Source organism: Anser brachyrhynchus (assembly GCF_964034855.1).
Source record: "Anser brachyrhynchus genome assembly, chromosome: 4".
NCBI lineage: Eukaryota > Metazoa > Chordata > Aves > Anseriformes > Anatidae > Anser > Anser brachyrhynchus.
In genome coordinates this window covers 58,175,499-58,185,388 of record NC_137698.1, presented here as the reverse complement: position 1 = coordinate 58,185,388, position 9,890 = coordinate 58,175,499, and the positions used below count along the sequence as shown (strand labels likewise).

At 34.9% G+C, this 9,890-nt stretch overlaps 1 protein-coding gene and 1 long non-coding RNA gene across 6 annotated transcripts in view; one reads left to right on the top strand and one right to left on the bottom strand.

Moving 5' to 3' along the window:
* PCDH7 (protocadherin 7) overlaps window positions 1–9,890 on the top strand; it is a 283,101-nt gene that overhangs the window by 16,019 nt on the left and 257,192 nt on the right. The gene's annotated exons all lie outside the window — the stretch shown is intronic.
* LOC308193836 overlaps window positions 1–9,890 on the bottom strand; it is a 61,200-nt gene that overhangs the window by 9,243 nt on the left and 42,067 nt on the right. Inside the window, exon 4 of one of the 5 annotated variants that reach the window (XR_013949991.1) lies at window positions 106–9,776. The exons of 3 other annotated variants lie outside the window; for them this stretch is intronic. This is a non-coding gene — a long non-coding RNA (uncharacterized lncRNA). Of the gene's footprint in view, window positions 1–105; window positions 9,777–9,890 lie in introns of those variants that run through there. One more of the 5 variants, XR_013949992.1, reaches the window with a different exon arrangement.

The window sequence follows — 9,890 nt, the reverse complement described above, 5'->3', positions numbered from 1 at the left end:
GTAGATTTAGAAAACTCATTCGGAAGGCTTCTCTGACTGCATATTGATGGTTTTATTCTGGGTCCTGCAACTTAAGGGCCTTAAAATATCACTTTATTTTGAAGGAGGTGTTTCATCAGGATATGGGGTTTCAGACTTCGTGCCAGCAGCTCCCTTGAACAGATATGAAACCAGTATAGTTATGCAAGTTGGTGCAGTACAGTACAGTAGCTCATCCTGTTTAAATTCTATAAGGCCATGTCTGTAATAGCATGTTACTGAAATGAATAGTGCCTGTGTTGTGTGCATGTGCTTTTTTACATTGGTTTAGAAAAATACAAAGGAGAGGTTTAGTTTAGAAGTAAAGGAAACTTGGTTAGCTCTTTGCGAAACTGCACAACCTTCACTGTCTGCATTTCACAGGGACCACTGGATGCTTACATAATTTGTCCTATCCTTTTTGTGCAACACCAGTTCTTTAAATATTTATATATGTATTGTTGCTAGTATTCTGGATCCTTTTAATTTTTCTTGAGTGCAGAGGAAAAGTTAAACAACAGTGTGAAATTCCTCTATGGAGAATAAATTAAGAAGATGTCTTCATTTTATTTTGAAATATTTTATTGTGAAATATATTATCATTCATGAGATATTGAAGTCAATTGGAGGATACTGTACTCATTTGGCCCTTCAGACACTGCTGAATGAATTGAAAGTTCATCTTGGACTTTCTAATAATGAATATTAGTGCACCTTTCTAGGAACCTTGAAAGCTAAATTTATGTATTTTTTCTTTATTCGTCCTTTATTAAATATATAAAGTGACCGAACTCTTCAAATTATACAATAACCTTCCTGGAGAATTAATGTTACAGAAATATGAAAGGACTGGCTAAACCGTCTCTCTATCAAATGTTTCTAAAAGGCTTTATGTATTTATAAGACTTCATGATCTACTATTGATGCAAATTACTAAGGATAAAAGAAAATCCATCTGTTATCAAAGAAAAAAATAAATGAAGTAAGTCCAAGGATTTGAAAGACTTAGCATTAAGGACTAAGAATTCATACTTTGTGATGGGTTTATAGTAATTGACAGTAGAAAAGACTTTTTAGCATTCACAATATTTTTTTTCTCTCTCTTTTTTTTTTAATCAAAAGAAAATGACTTTGCCATAAAAGCTTCTCTTGTAACATATCCTGCTTCATTTCATAATTTTGTATTCTTTGCTGAAATGTCTCAATTAAAATATGACCTACACCATTTCATGTCATGTTAGGCATTACTGGTTTTGTTATTATTACCCTTACATTTAATCAAATTGTCTGTAGCTAAACAAATAGCATTTCATCAAGAGCCGTTGGATTTCAATCAGCTAGGAAACAGATTACTGGCACAAGAACTGATCTAAGGCTAGTGTCTCCAATCTGCAACTAATTGTGTGCTGATAATAGCACTGCCCACAGGCAAATCTTGCTGTCCTGATACATGATAGATTTTCCTGTACGTTAATATTAAATCAGATGGAGACATTTTGTAATACTGTTACAGTTACTATCTTTAACCTTTCCTTTTTAATTTGAAATGTATGCTGTTTGGAGATACTACCTGTGTGTTTCATTTCTGAAATTTAATGGAGAAAATATCTCAAGGAAAACATAGTAGCCATGATTTTTTCTTTAGTTGCTCCTCTTAAAACAGTCCCTTCTATAGGAGATGAAGTACTGTTGATACTTAAAAAAGTATTTACCTGGAAGTCACATACTCTCCTTGTCTCAGAGGGGAGAGGAGCATATCTGACAGCTTGAGTCTTGCAGCAGGAAGCAGTGCTATTGCTTGGTGGTGAGGGGGGTTGTTTGGAGTGCACATCCAGGAGTACTCTATGGGTGAGCTGCCAACCACACACTAACCATGTACCGCATGCTAAATACTGCATTAGAACATTACGAACATTTACATTTTTCCAATCTGAAGATGAGTGACTACTGAAGTACATAGAAGTCCTTGTCCTATGGGCTCTCCACAAATGCAGAGCATACAGTAGGAAGTGCTTTTAAAAAAGGAAGCCATAGAATAACACATAGTGTAGTCAGCACATTATAAGTGCTCTGAAAGCAAACTGTCTGCTGATCTATGTACATTGTTCTTGTGAAATGATTCCAACAGTTCAAAATCTATTTTTCACCTTGCTAGTTATGCAAACAGCTCTTCACGTTTTCACTAAAGCAAGTGGGAATTGTTCACTGTCACAAATAATAAATAACAAGAGTACCCTATCTGCGCAGCATGGAAGTGATAAAAACACATGCTTATGAGTGCTTGAGATTTCACAGCTATTAATTTTGAACTTTCTGATTGCAGTTCTGTTTTACAAGAGTAGATGCTGTTAGGGCAGCAGTGCACTGTGACAATGAAAGATTATGACAACATCCATTTATCATAACGAACTTGATAAATTCAGTGTAAGAGATGGTCAGAAATTTCCCTGAAACCTGAAGTCATAAAATGCATCTTGCCTTTACTGAAAAAATAACTTTTTTTTTTCCTTACCAATAATCTTTAATGCAAAATTAATACTAACATATGCTTGATAAGGTTACTTTGTGCGTGATGAAATGTACAGCTCTTACCAGTGTTAGTAGATTCCTTAACATGTACCTTAAGGAACACGAAGTTTGTGCAGAATGCTGCTGTATATGCAACATGTATTCACATAAAGAAAGGTCTTTTACAAAAGGTCAGCTAATACTATAGCACGTGGGCAGTGTGGGAAAAAAAAAAAGTCAGAAGGACTCTTCAGGCTTCAAAGAACATTTTAAAAAACTTTTTTAAAGTCACCTTAGCATTTAAAGTCACCTTAGCATTAAGGTGACTCCAAATTACAAGATTTGCCTGAAAGCATACTCCCCAGCTACCTCTGTGTAAATGTGGTAGATAATATCATTCATTTTCAGATTGCAGTATTCACAGTGTGGTAGGAGCGTTTCAAATCAGCAACCACATTTTTGGTTTATGGGTACAAATGGGATTTCAGTTAATAATTAGGCATCATTCTGAAGCTGTGTATTGTAAGAAAACAAAATGTATAGAAGCTGAATGCTCAATTTGTAGTATTTCTGTTCATATTTCACAGCCATACCAGAGGAAAAAAAAATCTATGATATAGAGTAGAAAAACATCCTGAATAAAGGAAGTGTAAAATAAAGAAAAATGTGTCTAGAAATGTTAATATCTTTTTTTTTTTTTTTTTTAAATCCTTACTGTTCTTGGGAAGACATCTCTGGCCTTTCTAAAATTCTCACTGAGCTGGTAATTTTTTATTTTTTTCCCACATTTTAAGAATATCATCAAAGCCATACTAATCTGGATCAAGGGCATGCCTCAGAGTCCTGAGATCTCTGAAGAAAACATTTCGCTGTCTTTCCTATTTTTGACATCATCATAGAGATTTACCTTCAACTTTGCTACAACTTTTAGAGATAAACATTAGTTTATTTACAAAGCAGGGGTTTAAAGGTTTTAATCAACAACTTCTGGTTCATCACAATAAGAAAGAATTGCAGATCCACTTCATTGCTGTCAATGAAGTGTCTAGCTCAGTTAGCAGGCATTTTGACTATTGACAGCAATGCATATCTGATTAGTTTTAAGATGTATCCCATGTTTAAGGCAAAAGCATATAATCTGGAGGATGAAAAAGAACCATCTCATGAGAAAAGGAAATCCAGCTTGTGGTAAGGACATTTTTGTGCCTACCACTTTTTTCTGTAGTGGAAAACTGCAGATATTTATTTTGTCTCCCAAAGGAAAGGTCTAGTATTTAAGCTAGACTTTTCTCCTAGAAAAGAACAGAGTTCTTTTTTTCTTTCTGTCTGTCTGTCTTTTTCCCCCTAGAACTGTGCTTGGAACTCAGAAAGAAGAGCTGTTTCTTAAATCATTCTGGTACTGTAGTTTCTGGCTGAGTCTTTTATTTAATAATTGAAAAAATGTTTTGGGAGAACTTTGTCAAGTAAAAATGATGCTCTGTATGTTCCTTTTCCTCTTCATCAAAAGCAATGCACATTTTAGACACTGGGAGATGTGGATAGGAAAGCTCCATCTTTCCATGCTCTTATGATTGTCTACTTTTTTTTTTTTTTTTCCCCTCTCTAAGCTTACATTTGAAATGTTTTTTGAAGGGACTCTTACATGGACCATAGGGTAGCTAACTAGTATTAAGAAATAAGGGCTTAAATCAAAGAAAACATGAGATGGAAGCAATTGCCTCCAAAAGCTTCTCTCTCCATTTTTTGTTTGTTTCAAATACAAAGATTCTGTTTAAGTAAGCTCATCTCATGAGCTTTAAATGAATCATTTGCATGTTGGCTTCATGAACAGCTGTTTTGAGAGCCAAATAAAGTCAATCTGGTAAACTATTTGTTTTAGGAGGGAGATTTTTTCTGGAGTAGGCAGTAGAACAGAGATCAAAAGGATAATATTCACATACATGGGAATTTTACTCAGATATAGAATAGGTCACTGAGAAGGGACCTTCAAAGATCATCTAGTCCAACTGACCACTTCAGAGCTAAACAAATGTTAAAGCATATTATTGACAACATTATTCAAAAGTGTCTTGAACAGTGACAGGTATGGTGTATCAACTGCCTCTCTAGGAAGACTGTTCCAGTGTTTGACTACCCTCACAGAAAAGTTTCTCCTGATGTCTGAACCTCCCTTTGTGTTGCTTTGTGCTGTTCCCACGTGTCCTATCATTGGTTGCCAGGAGGAAGACACCAGCACCTTGCTCTCCACTTTCCCTCCTTGGGAAGTTGTAGAGGGGATCCTGTAATATATGTATTCTAATCCCAGTTATCGTGCCCTGAGTTTTTATTCTGACCTTCCAAGTGACAGTGTGAAAACTTATAGGTTTTAATTTCAGTCTCTCTTCTTCCCACCAAACCAGTCTAGTTTTCTCATATAGAAGTCAGGTACTGCTGAACACTAGGGGTCAAATGCTAAGCTGTGAAGATAACATTATTTAAATTTCATTATTTCTGCTGGATTGTGGGAAGCATTGAAGATTCAGAAGTATATTACTCTTGGTTGTTTTATTTGTTTGTTTTTGTTGTTCTTATTGTTTTTTAATTAACTTTTTTCTGTAGAACCATATGTATTTGAAAGTCTATGCATGTATGGTGACAGGTAAAACAGTGAAGACAGGAAAGAGTTTCATTTACAAGGTTTCCCTGTGCCTTAGAATAGCAGTACATGTCCATATGCCATTTTGGATTCTATTTTCCCAAAAGGGATCTTTCCTTTGTTAAAATAGTGTCAAAACAAAACAAAATTCCCAACTCAGGCTGATTTCTGCAGCCATGAATCAAAATCACAAGGTAAACTCAGAAGCAGTCTAGCAAACACCTACGGCTGACCTATGCTGCAAAGAGTAAAGAGAGGGAATGTCAGTTTTATGGCTAATCCTCTCTGTTTTTCATGAAACCTTTTCTTTACAAAAGAGCACAAATGAAGTGGTGCCCATCTTGTCTACTTTTCCATAATTCAAGTGCTAGGGAGCCTTATTTGTGAGAAGCTTATTCTGTGACTTTGTGTGTAATTGACAGTGAAGGGGGAAAACAAGGCAACGTTATGCCTTTGCTAGCTCTTTGTAAAGGAAGGAATATACTTACTCATTAATGACCCAAGCTATGAATAGATTTTTGGTTTACAGCACAGCCTTAGAGGGGGCTAAGAGAATTTAAGGATTTATCACACAACCTTAAAGGGGTCTAGGAGAATTTTAAAGAAAGAGATACTCAGACTGGAAATTTTTGAGTAAACATTTACCTGTCTTCTTGGCAGTACATAATTAAATTATCTGTTGACATTTTGCAGACACAGAAAGAAAATAAAGGTACAGACAAAGGAATAGAAGCATACTGATGACCTATTGTTAGAGTTTAAGCAAAATAAATGATTAGCATCTAAAAGACAGAGCAGAGGTAATAAAAATAATTTCAAACTACTATCCACAGTGCATAGCATCCAGTAATACGATTTAGTTCATTACATTTCTGTATGATGCAGTATTATTATATTCTCTCTCTGTGTCCTGGGCTTATACTAGTTCAAATTCTTGGACTAGTACCTAACAATAGATGCTTCAAGATGGCCCGCAAATGAATCCATTCAAATAATAGTAAAATAATGAAACCACATCAAAGGTGTTTTTGTTTTGTTTTGTATAAATCGAATATTCATATTTGTATTCATGGGGGGGTGGGGGGGTGAGAGGAGAAAAAGAATTCATGTGAGTACAGGACCTTGTTAAAAGAGTTATGAGTTTCCCTAACAAAAGTTCAGATTTGTTTTATTCTAAACATGCTCTCTGTATTAAGTTTTTGGTTTCTGGTCCATAAGAAATGGATAATAGCATTTTTTGGAGTACAGGGATGTTATGAGTTCAGACAGAGGTCAGTAATGGCACCCGTGTTCTTACTAAGTGCAGAATTTTGTCCAAACTCTGGACTTCAGATGGCAAGTGAGAGTCCCAGTACCCCAGGTAACAGGTTCCCTCACTTGGTTGTGCTGCCATAACACTCTGAGGGAAGCGCAAGAAAGCACAAATTGTAAGGTTGCTATATTCAGCTTTTAGAAGTGTTTAGAAGTATTAGTGTACTTTCTACAGGGCACTTTGAAATAACGCTGGTAAGATGCTGATATATGTTTATAGAGCTGGTTTACAATGCAATGGTGTACAACATGTACTGGATTTCAACATCTTAACAGAGATTAAATTTGGTTCTTTTTTGAACATGTCATGTTACTACATTTCTTAGATGTTTTCCTCCTATTTCCTATGTCAGAATTAAAATTCTATTTACTGATTTATGTTGATCATAATGTCTAATTTATCCAAATAATGTTCATTCTCAGTCTATATTTCATTATTAAAATATAGTAGATATTTCAACCTAATATTAGGGCATATTGGTCTTATTTATCACTATTAAAATAAGCTTATCTTCCTGCACATTGATGGCACAGGGTTTCAAAATTTCCCTGTACTAGTCTAAACTGTGTGTTCCCTTTAAAAACTCAATTAACTAGGAAAAAAATATTTGGAACTCATTTGTATGAGTGTACTTTAATCAAAATACCTGTTGTTAGGTACCTAAATCTACATTAGTTCTCAAGATAAAAATGAGGAACAAATATCAATTTTCATGAGGAAGCACATTTTTTAAAGTTGTTTAAAAATTGTTTTAAAAATTGGCTCTTGGTCCAACTCATCCCACCTCAGTATGTTTGTCATCTGGCACAAGTTACTTATGTAGGGCCACTTCAAAAAAAGAGAGATAGGTACCTTCAGAAGTCAAGCTATTCTATCTATTTTAAGTAGGTGCTCTCCCCTAGGACTCTTTCCATTGATCGCATAAGATGACTAACTTAGGTGGCTTCCAAGTCACTAAATTTAGATGAGATTCCAGCTGTACTGTCAGTTACAATTTTTCTGAGTGTGTTATATTTCATCGGTAAAAATGACAGTGCAGACCTACAAAAAAACAAACAAACAAAAAGCTATTTTAATGTATTTCTGTACATTTTGACTGCTGGAGCGTGGACAAGTGGTATATATGGTAATATGGTAATTAACTCTTTACTGTAGTTATTTTGAGTAAATAGTGACAGTGATGTGATGCTGTCCTGATACAAGAGGCCATGAGTTCATCATCAGGATTTCTGCAGATTTTGCTTTCACCTGTAAAGCATTTGCAGAAGATTCTGATGCTTTGCTTTGTCCTTCTTGCCCTAGGCAATCCTTGCAGTGAATAAACATCAGAGTTAATTAAAAAAAATCTTATGTATTTATTACATTTCATAAATAATATTCATGGCTTTTGCTGTTTCTGTATTCAAGCCTAGAAAATGAGGAATGTGCAAACTGAGATACAAGAAAGTATTTATAGCTTCCCTAGTAACTAAGATAACAGGCAGCAGTCACAACTATTTTAACTGTTTTATGGTTTGTCCTCTGTTTGACATCTGTTTAACCAATATGGCTTGAACTCTTATAGTCAAGAGAAAATACCAGGTAGATTAATTTTATAGCATGATAAATGCTTTGAAGTCGTATATAAATGTGCCAAAGACAAGGTTTTTGTTTTGTTGTGATTGTAGGAACATCAGATTTGGTAATGCAGTGCTCCTTCTTCTTTAATCATAATGTCAATGCTGAAGATTATGAGGGAGGTTTGCTAAATTTATCTCTTAATTGAACCTCTTCAGGAAGAAAAAAGGAAACAAGAATGGGAAGGAATTATTAGCAATGTTTATACTCAAAAAAAATAATAAAAAGTGAAATTGTTAAGGTAACTTAAAGAAGTTCAAATCAACCAAATTCCTATGTGTAAGATTAACAACACTGTTTGTTTGCAAAGTAATTTGTAAGAAAAGCTGTCTAATAAAAACTACTGTCTTGGCTTTGTGATAACACAATACAGCATTTTGTTAGAATTTCTGCAGTGTTCCTTATATTATGACTTTATAAAAACCACATCTGACATTGATCTTTCTTTACCCTTAAAATGCATAATTTATTTGTAGAAATATTAAATGATGTGAAAGCAGGAACACAATTGCTCTAGTGCATGAAGTTTTCATTTTGAAAACAGAAAAATTATAGTGCTCTGAATGTTAGATTATTATGTTTCCAAAGTCTGTGCCTGTAAATTCAAAGTCATGTCCTATTCTCTCTCTGCTGAGAAACAACTGACAGTTTTGAGGTAGAAAAAATCATGGGGGTAGATCAAGGAGATTCAACTGAGAAAATGACAAGCATGCATTTCTTTTCCCCAAGGGGAAAAAAATGCTTGGAAATATTTGCACACTTGGAAATATAGTGGCTGTCTGAACAGAGAGATAGAGGTGTATTGGGAATCTTAACAGAAATGGCTCAGTGGGAGTCCATCCAACTAATACAGACTCTTATGTCCTTGATAAAAGTCTGCCTAGCTGCAGATGAGAACTATATGGGAGGTAATTGAATATATCTTTGTGAAGAATAAGATGCTGTGACAGAGGTCTTTACAGAGTTGTGTATTGGCTACAATAAGGAGAAATAACTCAGTACCATGAGGTTTTGCAACACATTCTATAACTTTCTTATTTCACACACTGGTTGTGTAGGAGATCAGCAGGTGGTTATTATAATATGATGCTTATACATGACCTTGCTCTCCATGCAAGACAACATAATGTATGGATTACCTGGACTTTAAACAATCAGTTTGAACTTTATTAGCCTTTATTTCTTCCAGTACAGTAGCATCTAGATGTTTCTCACACATATATGGTTATTTTACATAAATAAACATCCTCTTAGCTTTCACAAACTTTTTAGACATTGTCTATGGATTTCTAGGGGTCTATAAATCTCAGACTGACACAAATCATTTTGTAAAATGTACAGCTAGTTCCTGCAATTGGTTTCTCTATCATCACAGAAACTTAATGTCATTTTCGTCAAAAAAAATCGTAAGCTACACCTTGGTAGTTCTTACAGATTTTTCATCCACAAAACCAAAAAAACAAGGAAAGAGCCAGAATGAACACACAGTTAGCAATTTCATCGCATTATTAGTTCTTGATTTAAGGGATTTGAGGAAGATACGTAAGATTTAGTTGTGCCTGTCTCCAAGCTACTGCTTTAATGCAGGGCTGACTTCTGTTCTAGTGAAAGACCATTTGGGGAGCAGTGTGTTGCTGAAATACAGTCATTTCTGTCATTTTTTGGGGGGCGGAGGGGGGGGGCAGGCTGTAAAGAGGAAAAAAAGACAACTGTCAAAGTGGTTTGAAAAGGGTATTTTTTATCCTTTTCTCTGATCTGGAACAGAACATATTTTGAAATAAAAGACCCATGTATCTGCTC